The sequence below is a fragment of the Leptonychotes weddellii genome, chromosome 2 (assembly GCF_054177405.1).
Source record: "Leptonychotes weddellii isolate Sample4059 chromosome 2, ASM5417740v2, whole genome shotgun sequence".
In the NCBI taxonomy this organism is placed as follows: Eukaryota; Metazoa; Chordata; class Mammalia; order Carnivora; family Phocidae; genus Leptonychotes; species Leptonychotes weddellii.
In genome coordinates this window covers 33,878,660-33,906,062 of record NC_138370.1, presented here as the reverse complement: position 1 = coordinate 33,906,062, position 27,403 = coordinate 33,878,660, and the positions used below count along the sequence as shown (strand labels likewise).

At 37.5% G+C, this 27,403-nt stretch overlaps 1 protein-coding gene across 2 annotated transcripts in view; it reads right to left on the bottom strand.

Moving 5' to 3' along the window:
• The window catches only part of PSD3 (pleckstrin and Sec7 domain containing 3), a 542,217-nt gene that overhangs the window by 451,773 nt on the left and 63,041 nt on the right, over positions 1–27,403 (bottom strand). For both annotated transcript variants that reach the window (XM_081809790.1, XM_081809797.1), the window contains one exon: positions 23,043–23,091. The gene's annotated coding sequence lies outside the window, so the exon portion shown is untranslated. The remainder of the gene's footprint in view (positions 1–23,042; positions 23,092–27,403) is intronic.

Below are 27,403 nucleotides of genomic sequence, written 5' to 3'. Positions count from 1 at the left end.
CTGACTTTTCTTCAATATTGAATATACTGTTTTTTGGTTTTTTTTTTTAAAGATTTTATTTATTTGACAGAGAGAGACAGCGAGAGCAGGAACAGAAGCAGGGGGAGTGGGAGAGGGAGAAGCAGGCTTCCCGCTGAGCAGGGAGCCCGATGTGGGACTCGATCCCAGGACCCTGGGATCATGACCCGAGCTGAAGGCAGACGCTTAACGACTGAGCCACCCAGGCGCCCCGAATATACTGTTTTTATGTTATGTTTTCAAGAGGTATGCTTAAGAAAATCTCAACTTCACAATAAGGCAACGACAAATAGCATTTGTTGAATTGCTGTTAAAAAGAATCACAGATAAAAATTATTTCCATGTCTTTGCTCCTGGAAGACAAGGAGAATGTTCTGTCGGTCAGAGCAGCATCAAAGGCTCTCGCACCCTGGAAGCATTCCACTTGAGATGCAAGAGGCCCTGGGTATTAGTTGGGGACTCTATGATTGAACGCCACAGGTCGCAGGTGCCTTTTGTGGCTTTGTTAATTGAAAAGCAATTGAGTAGGAAGCAGAGGAGATGGTTAAGGAGCAAGAGAATGGAGAAAATGGGAGGGAAGCGAAATGCAAATGTTAGCTTTAGAACATCGTCAGCAAACGCTACCCATAGCCTGTCTCTACCTCTCCCTACGGAAATCTCATTAGCTGTCACCTGGACACCTCCAGCTGGCAGCTCCTGAGCAAATCCTGATGAAGGCAGATGACATCTCAGGACATTCAGATCCATCAGTGTAGGGACTCAAATTAGACTTGCTGCCATAGGTTCAAGGTCTGGGGGGCCCAAGGCATCCTCTTGCACCCCGAGTTAGAGCCTTTCCCGGAGCCCTGCATGTAGGAGGTTAATAAAAGTAAAGGCCGACTAAATTAACTCCTGCTCTTAGACCGTGGGATACTGGTTACCTTTAGGGCGTGTGGGTGGAGCCTGGGAAGGAGCAAGAAGGAATTTCTGAGTTGCTAGTCAGTTGTGTGAAACTCCACTGATATATGCACTCTTCTAGATGGATATTATAATTCAGTCAAAAGTCAAAAGGAAAGAAGGAAGAAGGAGGGAGGAAACAAAGAAGGGAGGAAGGAAGGAAGGCAGCCAGGGGAGACTGATGGTAAAGCCAGAGAGAGGAGCAGTTGGGCACCGCTCTAGCTTGTCCAGTCGTGGTAAGACACGACACTAGCTTTGTTACAGGATGATTAGCTCGACCGTGGAGAGCAGTCTAAGTGGAATGAGGCTGAGGCAAGAAAACGGGGAAAGAGTGACAGTGGCCTCAGCCTGGGTGATGAGGGCTTGGGTTAGATCGGTATCCACAGTGATGATATGTAAGAGGGTTGCGGGGCCATTAGCTCTAAAAGGAGCCAGTTTCGAGATAAGCTATCACATAAATGAACCGATATGTAGCATATGCTACAGGCTGTTTTACATAAGCTGATATTTAATGTTGGGTCACACAATATTAAAACTCGCTTCACTTAAGTAGTAATTATAATTCTTGTCGTTATCCGTGGGCAGGCCCAGGAGAGCCCACTTAGACGTGCTCAGCTCCGTGGTTGAGCTCAGAGCTCTGGGCCCGACCAGCCTCTATTCCCAGATAGGTGCCATTTGTCAGGGGGACCCAGTGAGGGCCTACGGGTGACTCTAGCCGAACGATTGGCAACATGAACCTTTTCTTGTTGTTTTATTTTGGTTTGTTTTAGTTTTTAATACATCACAATGATGTTTATGTCAGATGATTACCCTGTCAGATAAAACTACTAAATATTTTAGGACCTGCTCAAAAGATTAATTTAATGGCTGAATACTTGAGGTTGAAGGAAATATTGCTTTCCAAAGTATACAATGAAGACTTTAAAGATTGGATTGAACAGATCAAAGTTATCTTTTGGAAAAATAATGTGAAGAATGTGTTAACACAGGGTCCTTAGCAGAATTTAGATTTATGCAAATCTTCAATTTTCCATAATCCAAATTTAACAAACTCAGAATGACACAAATTTGTTATAATGCAAACTAAACATTTTAGTACTTCTTTCTAGAATTCAACAGAATGTTGACATCTAAATTCATATTATGCACCTCATTTAATTTCTGCATGATGTACCAACAGGCAGAAATAGATGAATTGCTGACACGTTGACTTTTTTCCAACTCCCAGGAGAAAAACCAAGGTTTGTGTCAGAGGCAACAGAGAAGTTCATCTGGTTCATTAGTTTGCGTAAAGCCATAATTATGTACGTACGTAATTTCTATGTCCTGCACTACTGTATTATTACTAATCAGCTATGCTGTGATGTCAGTCACTGAAACATAATCTAATTTTATTTAGTTCCTTAAAGGCTTGGAAAGTCTTAGTTGTAAGCTGGTTGTCTGCTCATTAGCATTGACCTCTACGGTTTGTTTATTTGGATTTTTTTTTTTTTTTTTGGCCTCCTGCCCCCAAGTTCACACCCCTTTGTTTCAGAATCCATACTGTCATTGTGCCCTCTTGACCCAGAAGAGAGGCAGATGAATGGAAGCATTGATGCCTAGCTACAGCTTCTGCAAACAGGCAAGAGGCCTGAATGCCTACTCACTTGCCTCTAATTTGTTTGGAAACAAAGAAGGGAGGAGGAGAAAGAGGAGAATCAGACAGGTATTTGAGGCCTTCCTGGACTCATCAGTAAACCCTACCGCATGGAATATGATTAAATAGTACGTGGCACGTAGGAAGTTTGTTACTGTTGTCGTCGCTTGTTGGTGTTTCTGAGCACCTCTATTTCAGTCTTGTACTCCATCCTGAGACTTCGTACAAAGGTGCTGTATCCTCAACTCCAACTCCCAACCGACCGAGCAGCCTTCTGCCCTCTTCAGAAAGAATGAAGAGTCAGATAAAATGATCCGCAAGATGGGCGGTGCTATGTGAGGATGTGCAAAAGAGGGCAACGCTTCAGCTTGCAAAGACCAAGTAGGCTTATGTTCCCAATCTATAAAATCTGAGTGGTATGCGTAAAATGAACACGGGCAGACCCTAAATCGAGAAGTATTCAGACGATAAACAGATTCTGAATTTCTAAGCATTTAGGACAAATAAAATGAGTTTTTACCTCACACAGTTGGTAATAAGCTTATAAAATTCACTACTGGAAAGGTCGTGCAGGAAATAGAATTGAATTATAAAAAGGTCAAATATGTTTGATACAGACCACCTAAAAATTCAGGATATTATATTATACTATAAATTTAAAAAGAAAAAAGCTGAATTGAAGTTAAATGTGTATCATAAATATAGTAATATCCAAATATGGAAGTTTGGGACAAAAGGAGGAATTTACAAAAATGAAAAATAATTATGGTTAAGATTTTGGGTGGTTTTTGGTTTTTTTATTAAAAAAGTTATTTAATACTTTAATATTTATCTGTTCTTTTACTTCAACATTTTGGTGTTTTTGTGTTTTAGGCATATCTCATAAATAGTATATAGCTGGAATTTTTTCTCTCTCTTTGATTTACTTTGTTTTTAACTCATAAGATGGTAACATTTATATTCATTGTGATTATTGATACATTTAGACTTGTTTACTCCACCTTATTTTATTATTTTTGTTTGTTTTATGTTTTCCACACCTCTTCTTTGCCTTTAAAAAAGTTTAACATGACTTCTATTCACTTGTTTTTCTCATCTTCTTTTTGCTTCTGGTTTTTGAAACTAAAATTTTCTATTACTATTTTTTTCAGTGATCTTTCTTGAGTAAACAAAGTCAAATTGTAATCCGTTATCTTCATCTTCTCCCCAAAATGCAAGGGCTTTGGAATGCTTTATTTCACAATTAGACATCGTTTTTGTCATAAAGCACATGTTTTCTAATCGATCTGCTTACCATTCCTTCCTGCATCTCAGACCTTCCTTCTGGAATCACTTTTCTCTATTTTGAAGTGGATTCTGTAGGAATTTCTTTTCTTTTCTTTTCTTTTTTTTTTAAGATTTTATTTATTTATTTGACAGGGAGAGACACAGCGAGAGAGGGAACACAGGCAGGGGGAGTGAAAGAGGGAGAAGCAGGCTTCCCGCTGAGCAGGGAGCCCGATGCGGGGCTCGATCCCAGGACCCTGGGATCATGACCCGAGCCGAAGGCAGATGCTTAACGACTGAGCCACCCAGGCGCCCCTCTGTAGAAGTTTCTTTAGTAAAGATCTGCTGGGGGCAACTCTCCCAGGCTTGATGGTCTAAAATGGTTGTTATTTCAGACTTATTCTGTAAACAGCTTTTTTAAGTTTTCATTCAACTATTCATGACATTATTCCACAGTTTCTGGCTGTTTTTATGGTGTGTTCAGAAGTGTGCTGGAAGTTTGTCATACCTTTGTGGGTGATTTGGATTTTCTCTTTGGCTACTTATAACATCTCTTTGCTTGGATATTTTGCAGTTTCACTGTGATTTATCTAAGTGTAGTTTTATTTTTATTTATCCTGTTTGGTGAGTCTGGTCTCATCAGAAACCCATTTTTCTCTTCAATCCTCACCCTCTCCTCCATATTTTCTATTGTCTACTTCTGGGACCCTGGTTATGCCTACGGCAGGCTTCTCACTCCCTCCTCCACAAGCCTCTACGTCTTTCTCGTAGTTTCCATGTACGCCCTCTTAGATTCCCTCTGCAGCTGCTATTCATCCCGTTTCGCCTCTCCATTGAGTTTTTAATTTCCACAATTATATTTTTCAATTTAAAGAGTTCTATTAGATTCTTTTGTAAATCTACCTGTCATTTTGTTCAAATTTATAATCCTATCCTTTATTTCTATATTCTATATTGTTTATCTAATAATTTAAAAATGTGAAATCCTTGGGGATCTAAACCTGTTTATTTCCTTTTTCGGCAACATGATGGCTTATTTATTTGTGTTTTTGGTGATCTTTTTGAAGTCATACTTGCATGATCTTAAATCATGGGAATCATGCAGATTTCTTCAGAGAGAATTTCTGTCTGCTTTTGCTGCTACTGAAACAGGTACGACTTTAGTCCTCTCTTCTGTCCGACTGGCAGGCTTACCTACCTGCCCGGTCCGGCCTGAGGCCTGAGCGCCTAAAGGCCGTTCGGCTTGTAGCATTTGCCCTCAGGAAAACATACACTTCTGTTTGCTTGCTGCTCCCAGCGCCTGACTCTGCTTTCAGCTCACCTTAGGGTTGGGGGGTGGGGGGTGTGGGCTGGAGCTTGTGGGGTAAGGAAGCCTTAAAGAGCTCCTTTACTTCTTATGAGTCCAGTAGTGTATTAAAAGCTATGATTTATCTCAAAAGAGATGTCTTCTTTAACTCAAACTCCCTCGGCACCTAGCACAGTGTTTGGCACTGTGTTTATTTAATGTGTGCATAAGTAATACAAATTCAACAACAACAACAACATTCATGGAGCACAGCCTTGTGCCAGCCCTACGCTACTTTTAGAAAGAAGTATCCTATTTAATCTTCCCAATAATCTTACAAGATCAATGTATTTATTATTTTTTAAATATTTTACAATATTTAAAAGCCTGGGTGGCTCAGTGGGTCAAGCGTCTGCCTTCGGCTCAGGTCATGATCTCAGGTCCTGGGATCAAGCCCTGCATCGGGCTCCCCACTCAGCGGGGAGCCTGCTTCTCCCTATGCCTGCTGCTCCCCCATGCTTGGGCTCTCTCTCTCTGACAAATAAATAAATAAAATATTAAATAAATAAATAAATATTAAATAAATAAATAAATTTATAAATAAATACTTTACAAATAGTAAATGGCAGCTGATTCTAATCCAAGTCTTTTTTGTTCCAAAGTCTATGTACATAATTGCTATATGTGTTGTTTCAGCATCAACAAATGAATAAATATTAAAAAGTCAATCATTTGTTCAATTGATAAATATTTATTGAGGATTTACTAAGATCCCAACATTGTTGTCAAGTACTGGGGATATAGGAGTGAACAAAACAGAAAAAAATTTAGCCTGTATGGACCTTACATTATTAAGGACAGAGAGAATACAAACACATAAGTAAATTTGGAATAATGAATTTATACATAAATTTATAACTATATATTTATAATAAGGAATAATATGTATAAATTTATAATTAAGGAAGATTGAGATTGCCAAGGGCTAGAAAAGTTTATTGCTATTTTACTTTAAAGCATCAGGGAAAGTATCACTAATAGATGATTATTTGAATGAAATAAATGAATGAATGAGTTTAAATTTTAGCTGCTTTGGTACAACATGAGACAAACTGCATATGTAATTTAAACATAAAGCAACATGGACAGAACTAGAGAGTATAATGCTAAGCAAAATAAGTCAGAGAAAGGCAAATACTATATGATCTCACTCATATGTGGAATTTAAGAAACAAAACAAATGAACAAAGGAAAAAAAGAGAGAGAGATAAACCAAGAAACAGACTCTTAACCCTAGAGAACAAACATGATTACCAGAGGGGAGGTAGGTGGGGGCACTGGAGGAAATAATGGATGGGGATTAAAGAGTACACTTATCATGATGAAAAAAACAAAATAAAATGATGAAAAAAATAAAGCAAATTTGGGAGTTAAAAAAAAGAAATACTAATCAATACTATATCAATGCTTAGGTGAAAAGATAAAAAAAAGTTATTAGTTTTAAAAAAGTGAAATTCATAGCAATCTACATATTATGCTACCATTTGTATTAAAAGAGGGACATAAAAATACACATATTTAAAAACAAAACCAAATAGGATTTCCTTTAACAAAGGTATTTTCACTAAGAGATATTTTTTAATATTAATATATTGTGCTTATACTGTGATTTCTATCTAAGATAATCAGGTTTCATTTTATTTTCACCTCATCTTATAAATCTAATAGGTTACAGAATAATGATTACTAACATGAGTTTGAATACTATTTCATTTCTTCTTAGCTGTGTGATTTTGGATAAATTACCTTTTTGGTCTCAGTTTCTTCATCCTTCAAATGGGAATAAAATACAGTGTCTTCCATATACGATTAGTGTGAGGATTAAGCAAATCAGTACATGTAATACACTGAGAACAGTGCCTGTAATAAACACTAGACATTATTCTCATTTCATAGTTGTGAAAATCTAGATGCAGCTCATTACTGCACAATAAGATTGTAAGATCTAAATTCCTTAGTTCCAGAAGGGAAGAAGTCTAACTGCCTAACATATTTGAATTTTATTTTTAAATCATTTCAACATTCACTTGTTAGCATTTACCATGTTCATGTTTTCCTTAGGGCAGTTTAAATTGCTACCAGCAGAAGTTCAGGGTTAAAGTCAATAGAGATACTTGTTCTGTAAATTTCTTTGCAAAAAGATCAGTGGGCAACACCTTTCTGATTGCAGTGTTACTCCAATTTTGGATTCAAACTGTGACTTCTACTTAGCCAAGGAATGACATCCAATTCTTAGCATGAATCCCGAGTATTTCATTAGTTTACTGGAGGTACTAAACATTATTTTCACTAGTTGATGGTCTTTATTTTTGTTTATAATATATAGTAGAATTAATGTGAAAGAAAAGTCAAAGTAGGAGCCATCCTTTTCCCAGAAGAATCACAAACTTCTGAGGGATTGGGTGCCAGCTTCACTTTCTAAACTTTCACATTCCTTTTACTGTCCAAAATGGTGGCCAGTAGTATGTGGCTCTTGAGCACTTGAAATGTGACTTGTGCAAATTGAGATGTTCTTTAAGTATAAAATATACACAAGATTTCAAAGACTTGGTGGGAAAAATGTAAAATATTTTTATCATTAATTTTCCTATTGATTACATATCAGAAAGTTAGTGTTTTAGATATATGAGCTTACATAAAATATATTAGTAAAATTAACTTCACTTGTTTCTTTTTAAATGTGGGTACTAGAAAATTTTAAATGACAAGTATGGATCACATTATGCTTCTTTTGGATGCCACTGGTCTGCATAGCCACAGTGGATCCTTTCTGACACAGCCCTTAGTCCTCCCAGTTAAGAACCTTCCTTCCCTGAGTAGGTCTGAAGACCAAGAAAATGGCATTTTCAGTTCCTAAACTGACAGCTCTGCCAGTTCAAACATGAAAATTGATTGCCAGCCAAAAAGATTCACATTGACTATAGTTGTTATGCTCATGCTAGTTATCAAAATAAGGTTTTTCAGAATTTGCTCATACTTTTAGGCCCATTTAACTTGGATTGGGGGCAGAGGATTCAGTGGGGAGAGAGAGGAAACAGAAGAATAGGCAGGGATACCTCATACATTTAAATTCGCAGGGAAGGTAAACATTTTTTCATCATCAGATAATCTTGGACTGCCGAGATAAATGATACACAAAATTTAGGTAATGGTGAATGAGAGAGTGAGAGATTTCCAAGATAATTATTTGGAAATTCACATACTCACTATGATTCACCAAATCAAGCAATTACAGAATTCTTCAGCTGAGGGTGTAACTAACAAGGATCTCTTTATTTGACTGAATGTCAAATTTCTTTCCCAAGACACACTGACCTGTCGAAGCGAGGATCACACTGGGGCCTGCGGTTCTGCTCTTTTGCTCAAGTTCTATTATGAAGGGTCAGGGGGACACAGGGTGTGAAAAAGACACCCGAGAGGGTTTTCCACCTACAACCAGGACAAAGAGGGCAATCTCTTTAATTTCATTACAGGTTCACGATCTTTTATCCACAATTCCAAAATCATCTCTGAAAACCAAAGGATTTTTCAGACTTATTTTGAAAGTCAACCTTGATCTGAACTGACAAGAGGCTTTTTCAGTTGTTTTTTTATTCGACTTAGTGATGTTCATACATTAAACCGCAGACATGCCAGTATGTTTGGTTATAAGCTGCTGCCCCGGCCACCCTGGGGGTGTCATGGCATATGCAACATATCCAAAATAGATTACCTTCATGAAGTCCAAAACATTCGGAATTTTGAAACACCTCTGACCCCACAAATTTCAGATAAGGGGCTGTGAGACTACTGGGGGGATACCACGGCTCAGAAGGCAAGGCGAGTAACAGAACTCTCCACCTCCTTGATTTTCCTTCTGACTCTCACTTACCCAAAAGTTATTTCTCCCTCCTGTGCTCCCTCATTCAGTTTCCTGCTCAAACTTGAAGGCAATTTAGCAGATGATTTAATGGCTGCCAGATATGTTTCAGGTAGGCTGTGATAACGTGCATGCTGTCTCTTTATGACGTGGGTCAGTCTGTGTTCCCAAGCCTATATGAAATTGAAGTAATTAAATTTGCCTTCTCTAAACTTACTAAAACAGACAAAGGTTCTATAGGATCTATTTAGTATAACTACAAAGAGAAAAAGAATCCCATGAGTTATGAGAAGAGAGTAATGCATGAATATGTTGTACTCCTGTTAAGATTATAAATTATTTTGAGAAACTATGCAACATTGAGAGAGCTTGATTGTTCTCAAATTTCCTATTAAGAATTATCAGTTTAATTTATTTTCATGAAAGATTTCAATGATTTGGGTAGTAATCAGCAACTAAAATATAATTAGATCTGATTTACCTTAACCGGGAAGTTAAGAAAAATCCTACACTGTTTCTTTAATAGCACTTCTAATTATCTGGCTTTGGTGAAGGCATTTCTGGTTTCCTTTTTGGAATCGTTTCCTTAGTGACTACTCATGTACCACTCCAGATGGATGTTGCATATTTGTGACTGCTTACTGCCCTTCGGACCTGAATTTCATTTTGCACAATGACAGAACATGAGAAAACTAATCAAAAGGATGCATCTTTTTCTTGTCTTAAAAAAAATCCTTCCATTTCTCTCTCTTTGGGAGTGAGTTAAATGTGTAACTCTATATATAGCTTACAATAGGCAGTGATTATAGTCAAATATCTGTCAAATTACTATTTGTTTGCTTTTGAGTACTATTGCTCTAGTATAAATTAAGAACTCTAGTGTCGTCAGTCTACATAACACACAAGATATAACGTACCTTTCAAACTTGGGCACTACACAGAACTACTACATGCCAGTCTATTTGGGACGATCCGCCTGCCTGGGTCATCTTAGTCTTAACTTGAAAATCCAGACAACGCTACCTACCAATCAGGGCCCCTCAACAATCCCAGGTCTCCTAAGGAAGTTGACACTTGGAAACTGCTCCAGGTATAGCAGGCTGTATCCCATTGCTTGGTATGTTGAGAACCGCCCTTGAATTCTTTTCCTCAGAGTTCCTCTATCTTATTGCAGGTTTGCCTCAACAACTACTTGGAGCCTGAGTCTTGCACTGCTTCTTCTCTCTCTCCTATTGCTCTTACTCCAGCTGTAGATCAGGGAGTGGCTTCAAGAAAAGGTTCGTCAGACCATTTCCTCCCAAGACATACACCATCAAATGTATTTCTGGGTAATGAGCTTTTAATTGGTTCGTATTTTAAAAAAATATTTGTCTTTTGCCATTAAACTCAAACCTTGTACTTTTGTGTTCTTTTGGGAATGAAGTCAAACAAGTGCCGATTTGATTGGATCATCTATCCTCACCTCCACAGGTGACGAGAGAAAAAGCATTCAATGCACAAATAGATTATTTTCCCATGATGTATGAAACCCATGTGCTTTTATAGTTATAGTGGTGTTTTTAGTTTTGTCATTGTTTCCTTATTTCTAGTAGTTAGTTTCATTTCTACCTGAGTTTTACAAGAACGTATGAAAGTTGTGCCCTACCTCAGGCTAAGGGCATTGGTCAGCAGCCCTTAAACTAGCCTATCTATAATTTCTTGTGGGCTTTCATGTGCCCCACCAGCATTGTGTTCACTCAGTTTGAACAATTCATTTTCAAATTTTGCACATGACAGCAGTTACCCTGGGAGTACAGTGACCTGAGAACTAAGCCCAACTCTGCTTATCTGGCAGGATCACTCAATCTGGCAGTAAGAATTCTCCACAAATTCCTCCTCAGCAGAAATCCACAGTAGTCTCCTTGATCCACCTGCTTATTTTCTGGATCACAAAGTTGTCTCTAAAGCTCCAGATAATAATTTCTGGAAGACACCCTTTTTTTTGCAATGTTTATTTGGGATATAATTCGTATAACACAAAATTCACCATTTTAAAGTGGTTTTTTAGTACATCCAGTGGTTTTCAGTATATCCACAATGTTGTGCAACTGTCACCATTATATAATTCCAGAACATTTTCATGACTCCAAAAAGAACCTCCATACCTGTTAGCAGTCACTCACTATTCTCCCATCTACCCATCTACTAGCAACCACTAACTTCCTTTCTCTCTGTGTGTATTTGTCCACTTTGGATATTTCATATAAATGGAATCATACAATACGTGGCCTTTTGGTTCTGGCTTTTTCACTTAGTATGATGTTTTCAAGGTTCATCCATGTTGTAGCATGAATCAGTACTTCATCCCTTTACATAGCTGAAAAACATTCCGTTTATCTGTTTATCAGTCGATGGACATGTGGGTTGTTTCCACTTTGGGATATTTTGAAATATTGCTGCTATGAAAATGTATGTACAAGTTTTTGTGTGAACATATGTTTTTAATTCTCTTGAATATATACCTGGGAGTGGAATTGCTGAGTTCATTTAAAAATTGGAATATTTGTCTTATTTTTATTGAGTTGAAGAGTTCTTTATATATTCTGGTTGTAAGACTCTTAACAGATACATAATTTGCAAGTATTTTCTCCTGTTCTGTTCATTTCTTGGTTGTGTATTTTGATCCACATAAGGTTTTAATTTTGATAAGGTTCAATTTATCAAATTATTTTTGGTTGCCTGTGTTTGGAAAAAAATTTTTTCGAAAAAATTAAATCTATGTGGAATCCAGTATATAAAACAGACAAAAAGTGAAGGTACTCTGGTGAAGCGGAAGTGGAGATCTTAGATCTCTGATCACAATAGGAAGCCTCCTGCTGCCACATCAGGCCTCTATAGCAGGAAAAAAAAATTTTAAAGTTATTGCAATATTTGTCAGTCAGGATGAAAAAAATGACACTGATTCCAGAAACATTTTAAAGTAGAATTCATGAGATATAGTAGCTATATTAATGTGCAAGGTGAAGCAGAAGGAAAACCCAAACGTAGCTCTGAGTTTCTAGTCTGGGTGTTTGGGCATGTTTAAATGCCATTAAATTAAGTTAGAATATATGACCTGGAAGGAAGGTAGTAAAAACCAATAGTGGTATCTTCCAGGAGGAAATGCAAACTGACTGACTTCTGGGCTTTATAATCAGTCTCATACTATGAGTCAATTTTTACGTATTACACAAGTGATTTCCTATAACAGATAATGGGCGTACTAGATATTGCCTGTCCTTAAATTCCTTAGATTCACTTTCCTCAATATGAACTGGGATCTAGAAATGTGGGAAGACTAAAAATAAGCAATTCATACTTAGATTGGAGACACTGGAAAACATTATATAATACTATAACATAAATACAAAGATGACAAATAAGGATCCAAAATAGTCAACATTTTTCATCAATGCTTTCATTGGAAATTACAGGAAATTACAAATTATTTTTTAATGATTTTATTTATATATTTGAGAGAGAGAACACAAGCAGGGGGAGCGAGAGAGGGAAAGGGAGAAGCAGGCTCTCCACTGAGAAGGGAACCCAATGTGGGCCTCGATCCCAGGACCCTGGGATTATGACCTGAGCCAAAGGCAGACACCCAACCGCCTGAGTCGCCCAGGTGCCCCAGGAAATTGCAAATTGAAACAAACTCTACAGCCATTAGAATGGTTAGAATCCAAAACACTGCTGACACCAAATGCTGATGAGGATATGGAGCAGCAGGAACACTCATTAATTGCTGGTGAGAAGGCAAAATGGTACAACCACTTCAGAAGACAGTTTGGCAGTTTCTTACAATGCTAAACATAGTCTACCCTATGATCCAGCAATCATACTCTTTGATATTTACCCAAATGAGTTGCAAACTTATGCCCATACAAAAACCTGCACATGAATGTTTATAGAATCTTTATTCATAATTACCAAAACTTGGAAACAACAAAGATGTTCTTCAATAGGTAAACAGGCAAATTTTGGGACATCCATACAATGGAATATTATTCAGTGACAAGAAGAAATGAACTATCAAGCCACAATTGCTGAGTCTTATGGTAACTATACATTTAACTTTTTGAACAAATGCAGAACTTTTCTACAGTAGCTGCACCATTTTACAATCCCAGCAGAAATGTATGAGAGTTCCAGTTTCTCCACAGCCGCATCAATACCTGCCATTACCTCTCTTTTTGATTATAGTCATCCTAGTGAGGTGATATTTCATCGTGGTTTTGATTTGCATTTCCCTAGTGACTAATGATGTTGAGCATCTTTTAATGTGCTTGTTGGCCATTTAGATATCTTTTTGGAGAAATGTCTATTCAAGTCCTTTGTCCATTTTTTCCTGTCTTTCTCCCCACCCATTGCATTCTTTATACCATATATGTGTTTATATATCATACACACACATACACACCTCTCTTGTTCCTGTGGTTTTCTATTGTTTGATGAGTTTCAAAGTTCTTTTTTTTTTTTAAAGATCTTACTTATTTATTCATGAGAGAGAGAGCGAGCGAGGTAGAGGGAGAAGCAGGCTCCTAAGGAGCAGGAAGCCCAATGCAGGACTTGATCCCAGTACCCTGGGATCATGACCTGAGCCGAAGGCAGACGTTCAACCATCTGAGCCACCCAGGTGCCCAAGTTTCAAAGTTCTTACCATGGCACCTTCAAGAGCCGGGCCCTTGTGTATCCCTTCAGTCTCAACTTTGATCATTTCATATCTCATTCACCCCACTCATTCATTCATGAATTTTACAAATATTTGTTGAATGTCTATAATATTCTGAATGTTATTCTAGGTTCTAAGGATACAGCAGTGAACAAAAACAGACAAAAATCTCTATCGTTCTGGAACTTATATTCTGGGGATGGGTTTTAGATGGCAGATAATAAACAAAATAAATACATAGAATAAAGAATGTGTTTGATAGTTACATGTGATATGAAAAATTAAAAAGAAGATAGAGTATGAGAGTAGAGGTTGCAATTTATGTAGGGGGATTAGAAAGACTTACTGAGAAGGGTCATTGAATAAAAACTGGAGGTGGTAGAACAGGCATGCCTGGGGGAGGCTGCGGGAAGAGCTGGACTCCTGTGGGTGGAGAGGGGAGGGCAACAAGAGGAAGTAGAGGTGAGGTAAGCAGAATGAGGAGAGAGGAAGTGTCAGATTATTCAGGACCTTGATCAATCAACAGTGAGGACTTTAGCTTTTTACTCATAGTGAGATGAGAGTCAAGGTGGGTTTGATCTGTCTTACTGTATAAACAGATCACTCTGTCTGCTGTGTAGATAGGTTGAAGTGGGGCAGTGCTGCCAGAGATGATGGTGGCTTGGACCAGGATGGATGCAGTAGAGCTGGTGAGTTGTGATCAGGTTCTGGATCCTTTCAGGGGATCCAGAAAGATTTGCTGACACTTTGTATATGGAGCATAGAGAGGATTCAATAGTGACTCCTAGACATTTGGCTTGAGCAGCTGAAGGATGCGGTTGCCATAAACTAAGAAGAGGAAGACCATGGAGAAGCTGGTGGAGGTGAAGAGTGGAGGAATAAGAAGCTCAGTTTGGGGTGTATTAAGTTTGAGATGCTTATTAGGTATCCAAGTGGACATGTTGAATAGACAGTGAGATATGTATCCTCCACACCCCAGAATAGCAGTATTCTTGCCTTTCCTTCAATACCTCATTCTTTCATGTTTATATGCTGTTTTGCATTTGCTTAAATGTATTTTCCTCTTGACCTCCACTTTACCACTTATTCCATTGTATTGTAATTACTGTTTTAACTTATCTGTTCCTTTCACCAAAGTATCCCACTACTCATTCTCAGCATAATGCCTAATGCAAAATAAACAATCAGGAAAAGTACACTGAATAACTAAAACCTATGAGGGCCATAATCTCCTATGTTCACTTGTTAGATTTTTTTAATATATGTTGCTATTTTTCCTCTCCCACAAAAAGAAGTGTTTGGCACATATTGTTTTAATCAATGTGAATTATATTCTATTTTTGTTGATGTGCTTCTTTTCATATTCCCTTGGGCATGCAATTTATCAAGTATGAGTAATATCTGGCACACAGTATCTCTAAAAGCTTCCTTTTGTTATTAGATCAATGATTGTCTGAATAATTGAGAAAGAAAATACCTAGAAAGACAATGTCCCAATTCCTTGAAAATGGTGCTAAAGAGAAAACATGGCAGAATAAAAACATTAATAGTGAAATTGCTTTCGGGGCACTTGAATCCTTATGCATGAAAACTTGGAACCATTTTTACAGTATATATTCAGCAGCCAGTATCCTACTAATGACAGTTTGGCCTCTGAATATTGGATGCAATTCTTGTGCCTTTCTTTAATGTTTGTTGTATTTTAGAAGATACATTAAGAAAAAAACTCATTTAACAAATTCTCCCTCACACCTCTCTACTTCATCTGCACCCTTTTCAAAGCCTAATCCAGTTAATAGCTATTTTCCCCCATTTTTTCAGAGACTGTCTAAGCCTTGATATACATTTACATTTACATATATCCTTTTTTTTGCATAAATGGGATCCTACTACATACTTTTTTCTATCACATAGCTTTCTTTCATAATAGCTTATAATAATATCATGTGTGCTAATACACTTTTTTTCTTGTCAATAACTCCATAACATCCTGCTGTATATATAGGCCATAATCTAATTAAAAATATCTTATTGTTGGGCATTTATTGTTGGATTTATTGTTGCAATAAAAAAATGCTATAGTGAACAACTTTGTGTATACACACACACACACGTATGCCTATGTATACATATATATACAGATACAATAGAATTAAGTACTTATAGTATGTATATGTATGTAAATGTATATATGGATATATGTGTATATATACACAAAGTTGTTCATATACATATTTAATTCTAATTATATATAGGATACTTTTTAAAAGAGCATTTGCTGTTATAATTTTTTATATATAATTGACAACCCTGAGAAACCCTATAAGATACACTAGCATCCACAAAGACATGCTGCACGAAACTTAATCAGGACCCAGATTTCTATTATTAAAGCTTCATTAACCAAGTCATCTATGCTCATTTTCTAGATTGCTGGCTGGTCAAAAAGCAAGTAGCAGATGTTGACCTTGCAAAGGTTAACTTAATAGAGTTGAATTTGATTCAGATTCAATCACTGTTTCCACAGCTGTTCTGTGGGCCAAATAGTAGTCTGTAGAGGTGATGTCATGGTGTTGCATTGCAGAGGTTGATGCTCAAACATGACTCACACCTATGCCCTGAAAGACGCTATTGTCATTTTGCTCCTGGGTGGAGCAGGGATTTGACTCACTCACTGACTCAGTCCACCAGCACACCCTCAAATCTGCTGATGGAACTTCCACATGGGGACATTAACTCCAACATACCCCCCTTTCCAGCAAGTAGGTAAAGGTAGAGAGAGCCCTAATCTAGGATCATCTTTTGTTATGCAAAATACAGCTTATTCTTGGAGTTCTCCATCCTCTCCTCTTTTCCCCACCTCACCCCCACTACCCAGTTCCCTAATGGCACTTTAAAGGCAAAGGGGTCATTTAAGTATAATTCAACAAACATGGTATGTATAATATTATGGCTAAACATTTCAGTTAAATCTATGTGCTTAATTATAGATATATAATTTATCTGTAAATAAATCATGCTAGGGTGAGTGCAATTTGAGCCCCTATCCCTCTTTACTAGGGAGATGATAGTTTCACAGCTTGGATGTGAGCAAGTTTCATGCTTTGATTGTGTTCTTTATCCTCTGCTAAAGCTCCACGTTTTCTCTATTGCTTCCAGAGTCACTTCTTGACATGTTCTGCTTGACATGGTTATGAATGTTACAAGATAATTTTCTTGCTGCCAATTCTTGGTCTTTTAATGTGTTACTTTGCTTTCGCCTTTCAAGATATGCTGTTCCTTCTCCCCAAATATTCCCTTTTTCTCTCATTTTCCTGGTAGTGTCAGCATCTGCATTAAATCAATGTCTGGTCTATGTTTGTTTAGATCTTTCTGTCTTTCCAGAGATTTGTCTGGGACTGGCTCTTTTCATGGAGTGAGAGGCTATTTCTCTGCCATGCAGGAAATCTCATTAGTAGGTCAGGAAAGACCAGCATTCAGGCACAGTCATCAGGAAGAGTGCTCATCTCCCCAACACACACACTCACACTCACACACACACACACACTAAAATGAGCCTTCTTGATGCTAATTACCATTTCTGCATTTTAAAAAACACTTGAGATTGTCAGAAAGTTCCCCTTAGCACCTTCCCTTGTTAATCCTGTACTGCATCCTCGGGCTCTCCTGGGGTTTGGGACATCAGCAAATGGGAGGGATGGAATGGAACAGACATGCTTGGGTAGAGGAGGTGGGCAGGAGGGAGGCATATTTGTTTCATCATCTGGGTAGAATGTTGTTACAGCTTGGGCTGGGATAAGGCTATGATCTTGTTGCTTGGGGTAGTGCTTATTCTGAGCTACAGATTTTAGTTTTTTGCCTTTCCTAAATTCTTCCAAATTGAGCAGTTAGAAGCACAATATACCATTTGCAGTAACCATTTTTTATTCTACCCTCACCTCTTCATTCTATGTTTTGAAAGTGCAATTTGTCAAGGAGAACCAATGGCACAAATGTGCCATATCTCAATACATATTTACTCTTGCTTTCACAACAAAGCTCAGTTTAGGAGAGGGAGATCTTAACAGGTGACAGGATCTTTTTTTTCTTAAGATTTTATTTATTTATTTGAGATAGAGACAGCACATGAGTGGGGTGGAGGGGCAGAAGGAGAGGGAGAAAAAGGCTCTCCATGGAGCAGGGAGCCCCTCTCGGGGCTCAATCCCAGGACCCTGGGATCATGATGAGTCGAAGGCAGACACTTAACTGACTGAGCCACCCAGGCACCCAGGTGACAGGATCTTAATAGAAGATCTGGACTGTGGTTTTCATTCTGCCAGTTTTTAGCTGGTGGCATTGAGAAAGGGATTTAACCTCTCCTGCCTTCCTGTGCATAATCACCTGAGGGCAGAAGGCTAGCTCAAGCCTCATAAGGTACTTCTTTCTCTAATATATATGATCCAAGCACTTAGTTTAGTTAATTTGTTGTTGCCCTCATCCTCCCCTCAAAAAGAGACAAGTACAGGGGCACCAGGGTGGCTCAATTGGTTAAGCATCTGTCTTTGGCTCAGGTCATGATCCCAGGGTCCTGGGATTGAGCCCTGTGAGGAACTCCTTGCTCAGCGGGGAGTCTGCTTCTCCTCTCCCTCTGCCTCCTCCCCCTGCTTGTGCTCTCTCGCTGTCTCATCAAATAAATAAATAAAATCTTTAAAAAGAGAGAGAGAGAGAGAAGTACAAATAAGTGAGTACAAGTCCCGTGAGGTGAAGAAGATTACATTAATGGAAAAGCTGCTGTAAGTCAAATGGTATAAATCAGATCAGACGACCCTCCAAACCCTGGGATTCCCTGAGTACATTACTTTTAGTTAGAAACAATAGCATAACCGAGGTTACATGAAATCATGTAAAATGTGCTCAGCACAGTGCCTAGAACACAGTCAGGCACCAAGAAATGAAAGCTTCTAATAAAAAAAAATGATTTTGTTGTTAACTTTTTATAGAAAGATCCTCATGTGATGTACACAGTCATGTGTATTATCTATCTCTTGTTTCCACTGAGCAAACAGGCACACACATTTTAATTTAATATTATGTATTATCTCTATGAAATATGCCTCATTTCAATTCCTCATGATTATTGTTTAATTTTACTACAATAAATAAAAAGTTTAGGAATGTGTTTACTCGGAAGACAGGATGGTCTAGTAAGAATAGTATGGGGTTTTAGGCTATCAAGAGATTTTCCTGGCTACGAAAATTAAGGAACTTGTTGTTAGACATGGTGCCACCTTCGAAGGAGGGACACTTTCTGCTATCCTGAGACATTTCTTGACACATAAAGCCTCAACTTGTGCCTGACCTAACCCAGGGCATATCTGCCTATGGGATGCATAATTAAGTCTTATTCACAGTGAACTTTTACCTTTGTTCCTTTACCAGATGGTTGCCTTACAATGTCAAAAAAACTTGAAAGGCTTGATTGACTTGAGTGGTGCCCGAACTCAAAGGTGAAGAACTTTGAATTTGATCCTGAATCTTTAAAAGCAAAATTTTTCCTTCTTGGTTGTCATTCCCAGTCTGCTCTAGTACTATATAGGTACACATTCCCTGTCCCTGCCAAAATGATCTGCCAACTTTAGGCTTGGACCTGGTGAGGCTGTTAGCCAACAACAGTCAGACCTTGCAGTACATTTGGAGCTCCCACACACAAGTGAGTGGGTTTGGGAGCTTATTTGCTGCCCCATGTCTCTAGTATGGGATACAAGGGGCTGAACTGGTGCTTATGGGATGCTTGCATGGGTTAAGAGGCACTGTACCCCTACTAAATCTTTACCTAAAGGATGTCTGTCTGTCTTACCTTGTTCTGGTGTTTCATTTCCATCAGCTGAGACCACCACCAACTCACCCAATACCTACTAGATTATTCCTTCAGGGCAAGATACTGTTTCTGTAATGGCTTCCATCTTCCCAATGTCTGCTCTTTACCCCTAAAGACTATCCTTGAATCAACCCAGATAAACTTCCTAGACCTGGTAGTTACCTGATTCTGAGAACCTTGGCTTCCTCATTGCCGCAAAAGCTCCCAAATGGACCTCATTCTGGACTAAACCTCTGGACTTGTGACTCAGGCCTTGTCTGACAGAGCTCTGCATGATCCAACCTACCTATCCACATGCACCTCCTTGCCATCTGCCCTCACCATTTCACTAAATGCCCATTGGCCTTCTTCTTTGTCCCACTGGGACTTGTTAAACTTGGTCCTACTTTTGGTCCTTTGCATTAGCTAAGCCTTCCAGCTATGTGTTCTTCCCACCTGATTTTAAATGATTTGCTCCTTATCATTCAGATCTGTTTACTCGTTACATTTTCAGAAAGATCTTTCTTGATGACCCCAATCTCTTTCACGTCATTTTTAAAAATCTTTACATAGCATTTGTCACTAACTGATATGCTTGTATTTATTTATTTTCATTATCATGTGCCTCTTTGTCTAAGTCTTGTCTTTTAACCTCCTCCATGCCCTACCATTCAAGCTTCATGAGAGCAGGACCTCACCTTTTTCTGCCTCTGCTGTGTCCCAGCACCTAGGATGTCTCTTAATATATAGGAGTCCCTCAATAAATGCTTAACAAGTGAATGAATGTTAACCCCATTTTGGGTAGGAGGGAGGACAGAGACCCTCACTCTGCTAATTCCCCCACCTTGGTCATCACATAATCACCTTTGTTCTCACTTTATTTCCCACTGAGTATACCTAACATCTGCAGGTGTAAGCTACACAGCATATAATAATTGTCCTGCATTTTGTCACAAGAACACTGTTGTTCTAATTTTTAAAACAAAATTCAAGTATATCAATAAAATAATGAGACTTCTACTATATAGTCACTTCTTCAACACATTGATATAATTCTTTCCAACTTTTTAAAATCAGTTTATCACCAATAAAGCAAAAATCACATTCCAGGGCATTCTTGTTTCTTTCCTCTCTGCCCCCACCAGCCCTCTTTTTCCTTGGCCATGCCTGAGGACTGCCATGCTGAGTTGTGGTGGCACAGAGATACTGGGGAGAGGAGCTGATGGATCAGGCTAAGATAAGGAGGAGCCATTTATGTACTGCCCAACTAACTGTAATGAGCTTCAATTGTGTGTGACAGGCTGGACACGAAATTCCAGGAAACTGAGAATTTTCCCCAGTGAAGACAGTGATAAATGACAAGCTGGGTTGGCCTGAATCAGTGATAGAAACTCCAAGGCACAACTAGAAATGATGAGGTTTAGCTGAGAACAGCTTGAGAACAATCTGAAAAGGGTCTCCTAGGTTGCCATTAGGAAAGGAGCAGCTCTGAATAAAAGCAATTCTCAGAAGAGTCTTATCTCACATAGATGTGCTCAACCACATGGCTGTTATTCCAACCTGCACATATACACACACCCAGACATGGTAGTGACTGTCAAAAGCAGGCCTTGATATGGAGTATAGATTATGTGTGTAGATAATATATAGAGTATGTCAGTGGAACTGGAAACAAGAGTTATGAAACTTCAAATAAAATCTCATGCATGCTACTTAAATCCTATTTGTAATTCTAATTCCTAACAATTGAATAAATTTTGGATTCTATAGAGCATTTCCCTACATTATCTTCCTTGGTCCTTACAACAATCTCATATAGCAGTTAGAGCAAATAATATCATCCTTAATTCAATTGAGATAATTGAAACTCAGTGTGGTTAAGAAAATTACCACAACATCAGTCATGTTGTCAGGGTCCCTTATAGGTTCAGTAAGTTCAACTGAATCTAAGAAACGATATTTTTCTAAGTGTTAATTTTGAGAAACTTATATTAACCTAAAAACTTGCCATAAAACTTTGATTTTTAAGAAGTCAATGGAGTATATAGGTCTACCTCATTTTAAATAAAATGAGTAGGTGAGATTCCATATTTCCAGAAAAGAGAAAATTGGAATGGGTGGGAATTATTCACTTTATAAAGGAAATCTTAATTTATCAAAAGAATGTGACATGACTTGTTTAAGTAACTCCTTTATATGTATAATAGAATATTTTAAGATATCTTTATTGACGTATGTATACTGGTACATTTTAAGTAATCAAATTTATTGTAAATAAGCAAACTAGAATATATAAAGAATTCCTATAAATAAATAAGAAAAAGCAAACAAAACAAAAATGGACAAAATATATTGCCAGCTGAGTCATAGAAGATGAAGCCCAAAAGGTCAATAAACAGGTGCTTAAGAAGGAATACTAGTCCCCACCTTCTTCCCTTCCTACTGGACACATGGTTGTCCAGCCAAGGACTACATTTCCCAGTATCCTTCTAAGGATGCACCTATAAAACTAAGTAGTGCTAATGGAATGTGAGTGGAAGGGATGTGTGCAGCTTCTGCCTTACATGCCTATAAGAAAATTGCTTTCCCAAAAATTCTCTAATCTTTCCCCAAAAGTTGGTATGTGGCAACAACCTAACTAACCATGAAGACAAGAATGATGGCCTAAGAGACAGCAGTATAACAGATGGAAAGATCCCTGAATAACTGTGTGGAGCTAAGCCACCTTACCAGTCTGGACTACCCAACATAAGATTGTTATGCAAGAAAGAAATGTCTTTCTCTTTTAAACTACTATATTGGGAGTGGGGTGGAGGGGTGGGGGGCGGACAGGCTATTTGTTACAGCAGTTTAGCCTTTACACTAGCTAACTAATACAATGTTCAACCTACCCGGTAATCTATGAAATGCAAATTAAAACAAGATACCATTTCATACCCTAAGGTTTTGGTGATATTTAAAAAGTCCTGTGATACTAAAAATTGGCAATATGAAAATGAGAAATTCTCAAATACATCTACCAGGAATATAAATTGGTACAACCACTTAGGGAACAGTTTGTCAATATTACTAAAGTAGAAAATAACCATCCCCTAAAACTCATTTGTTTCACTTCTACGCATTGTAACTTTACATACTGAGACATACCTAGAGTGGTTATAACATCACTTATATTAGCAAAAATTGGAAACAACTTAAAAGTCCATTAATAAGAGGATGGATAAATAAGTTGTGATATTTTCATATAATTGAGCACAATCAGCAGTTAAAATGAATGAACCACATCTATATGAATCAGTATAAATAAACTTCATAATGTGAGAGAAAAGGAAGCTGAAGAATATGAACAATATGACAGCATTAAGTAAAATTCAAAATATGCAAAACATAATTATTGTTTTGACTGCATATATATTGTAATAAAAGTATGAAAATGCAGTCCGGAAGAATACATACCAGATTCTTGATAGTGGTGTCTCTGGGGAAGGAAGATAAGGAGATGGATCTGTGGAGAGAAACAAGGAGAACTTCAACACTGTTCATAATGTTTTATTTCTTTTGTGGAAAATGTCATGCAAAAATTGTTAATATTTGTTAATTATGGCTATTGGGTACAATCAGTGGTGTGCTGGATCTGGATCACACCAGGAAGAGTGAATTTTGTGCATCTCTCCCCAACCCCCTGTCAATGATGCCACCATGATAGCTTGAAACTGGCCACTGTGGAAGTATTTACATCACAGATATCAGCAAATATTACAAATCAGAGCTTTTTTTTCCTGCTGAAGAGTGATTAACATTGACCAGCACACCTCTGGGTACAATGAGTTATTAAAATAATCTTACTACTTCTTAATGATTTTTAAATTTTTCAAAATATAAAAAAATTGAAGTTCTATCTTTATCTAATTTTCAGATTTTTTTTTTCACAAAGCATCCTGTATATATGTCTTGCTGGGGTAATGAAAAAAAGTAAAACATCTCTAAGAAAGATATAAGCAAACATCAGGTTTTATTTGGCTTTTGAGAAAACCTGGTTTATTTGTGTTGGGAGAAATTCTGGACTTCCTATTTCTTGCATAATTTCAGGAGAAAGTATCTTCAAATCATATATGACATCCTCTATGCAATAAGAAACTCCCTGCCTCTTCTCAAAAAAGATAACATGTTTCATAACTGCCAGAATACCTACATTTGCCACATTAAATTTTAGTTGTTGAACCACAATTTTGGTTTCTACTTGTGTAAAAATAAATCTGGATTAAAAGTGGTTATGCTATCACCTTGAAAGTCTCTATGATTTGAGCAAGCCTTTGCATCCATAACCTAGGGTGTAATGTAATCACATTTTCTGAACTCCAAATCAGGATATGTGGTCATACAAATATGGAAGACCATCGGATCAGGATGTTTGACTTCAGTTCTGTCATTAAGATTCCGGGCTTTCTATCATTCTAACCACTGTACCAGGCAACAAAGACTACTTTTTCTTCATTAATCACATAGGAATGCTCTGTTAACCTTAATCCTTGGAATGATTATTTTAAAATAACTTCCAATTTTTTATTAAAAAGTAAAATATAAATAGATGTGAAGAAATAAGTAAATAAGATCATCCATCCATAACTTCACGACACAGACACTAACAGTTCAATAAATAACTTTTTAGTTTTTTTTGTGGGTATTTACATTTTCTTTTCAAAATAATATTAGATCATATACACTGGATTTTTAATGAGGTATAGTTGGCACACAATGTTAAATTAGTTTCAGGTGTACAACATAGTGATTTGACAAGTCTATATTTTATTCTATGCTCACCACAAGTGTAGCTACCATCTGTCACCATACAATGCTATTACAGTATCATTGACTATATTCCCTATGCTGTGCCTTCCATCCCTGTAATTTATTCATTCCATACATATACACTGTTTTAACCGGTCTTTTCCACATGAGACCCTATCATTAATTTATTTCACTGTAATTTAATTTTCTTCAAATGTGTTATTTTTGTAGCTATATAACATTATATACCTGTAATCAGATTAATTTCACTCATTCTCCCACTGTTAAATATTTGGATTGTCTGCAATTCTTCCATATAGTAAACAATGATGTGGTCATCATCCTAGTAAATCTTTGCACATATCTCTGTTCCTTTCTTTGGGATAAATCTTAATCATGTAATTCCAAGTCAAAAATTATGAATACTCTTCAAACATGTTTTGCATATTATCTTTATGAAAATTGGTTATTCATGTAGAAACTTTATATTTTACACAGAAATACATTTCAAGTATATTAAAGACAAATGTAAAAAGTAAAACTTTTGATCTTAGAGTAAGATTTATGAAAATACCTTTTATAACATCAGGTTCGGGAAAAGAGAATAATACAATCAACAAATGTAATAATAAATACTTTTCAGTATTTTAAAATGTAAAACTCTTGTAAAACAAAAGACACTATAAAAGACAAAGGACAGACTGGGAGAAAATGTCTGCAACCTATAGAATACAAAAGAGTTGGGATCCAGAACATAAGAACACTTATAAAAGGAAAAATATAAGCAATACAGTAGAAAAATGGGTAGAGAATACGAAAGGCAAGTCAAAAAGAAAGGGAATCTGAATGGTTAATAAACTTAGGAGATGAGCTCAAATTTACTGGTAATAAACAAAATGTAAATTAAACTAACAAACTGGATCACATCCATCAGAGTGGCAAAAATTTTAAAGTCTGACATCAAATTTAACAAGAATGTGATATAACTGGGACTCACATATTGCCAATGAGAAAGTAAATTGGTTCAAACATATGGAGGAGCAATTTGGTGATATTTATGAAAGCTACAAAGAGCCACCTCATTCAAGGTCAAGCCTTTCCCACAGTTGCTCATATCCAGTGACTAAGAGAAGTGGATATATAAACATTTAACCATTTTGGTCCAACCCCGGTTGACTTTGACAGGTGATTTTAGTTAGCTCCAAAGTTCCCTGTAGGGTTGGTTGAGGCTGATGCAGCTTGACTTCCTCTTCCCTTCCACAGATACCAAGAGCATTCCCTAATTAACATTCTGCAGCCTGAACTCAGATTCAGGGTCTGTTTCCTGGAGAACCCAAACTATGAGGTTGGTATCAGGAGTGAGATGACAAAGGTAATATGGGGTTTTGGAAATGAATCACTTGCCACCTGGCTAACAGTGAGGAGCTCCTCATCAGTGGTAGATTGAGCACAAATAGTCCCTGGCCAAACTGGCTACCTATAGTGGACTGAATAGTGTTCTCCCCCACCACCCATGTTCATGTCCATCTAGAACCTCAAAAGATGACCTTATTTGGAAATTTGGTCTTTGACTTTTTGACACCATACACAGAAAAAAATTCAAAATGGATGAAAGACTTAAATGTGTGACAGGAAACCATCAAAACCCTAGAGGAGAACACAGGCAGCAACCTCTTTGATATCAGCCATAACAACTTCTTACTAGACATGTCTCTGAATGGAAGGGAAACAAAAGCAAAAATGAACTATTGGGACTTCACCAAGATAAAAAGCTTCTGCACAGTGAAGGAAACAATCAACAAAACTAAAAGGCAGCCTATAGAATGGGAGAAGATACTTGCAAACGACATATCTGATTAAGGGTTAGTATCCAAAATATATAAAGAACTTATCAAACTCAACACCCAAAAAACAAATAATCCAGTTAAGAAATGGGCAGAAAGACACAAACAGACATTTTTCCAAAGAAGACATCCAGATGGCTAACAGACACATGAAAAGATGCTCAAAATCACTCATCATCAGGGAAATACAAATCAAAGCTACAATGAGATACAACCTCACACCTGTCAAAATGGCTAAAATTAACAACACAAGAAACAACAGATGTTGGTGAGGATAAAGAGAAAAGGGAACCCTCTTACACTGTTGGTCAGAATGCAGACTGGTTCAGCCACTCTGGAAAACAGTATGGAGGTTCCTCAAATAGTTAAAAATAGAACTACCTTATGACCTAGCAATTGCACTTCTAGGTACTTAACCAAAGGATACAAAAATACTGATTTGAAGGGATACATGCAGCCCAATGTTTATAGCAGTATTATCAAGAATAGTCAAATTACAGAAAGAGACCAAATGTCCACTGACTGATGAATGGATAAAGAAGATATGGTATGTACATACATACATACATACACACACACATACACACATACACACAGTGGAATATTATTCAGCCATCAGAAAGAATGGAATCTTGCCATTTACAATGACATGGATGGAACTAGAGTGCATTATGCTAAGCAAGATAAGTCAGTCAGAGAAAAGACTAATACCATATAATTTCACTCATATGAGGAATTTAAGAAACAAAACAGATGAACATTGGATAAAGAAAAAAAATAGAGGGAGGCGGGGCGCCTGGGTGGCTCAGTTGGTTGGGCAACTGCCTTCGGCTCAGGTCATGATCCTGGAGTCCCGGGATCGAGTCCCACATCAGGCTCCCTGCTCAGCAGGGAGTCTGCTTCTCCCTCTGACCCTCCTCTCTCTCATGCTCTCTGTCTCTCATTCTCTCTCGCAAATAAATAAAATCTTAAAAAATAAAAATAAAAAAAAAATAGACGGAGGCAAACCATAAGAGAGACAGGTAACTATAGAAAACAAACTGAGGGTTGATGGACGGAGCTGGGTGGGGGATGGGCTAAATGGGTGATGGGTATTAAGGAGTGCACTTGTTATGATGAGCACTGGGTGTTACATGTAAGGACGAATCACTAACTTCTACTCCTGAAGCTAATATTACCCTGTAT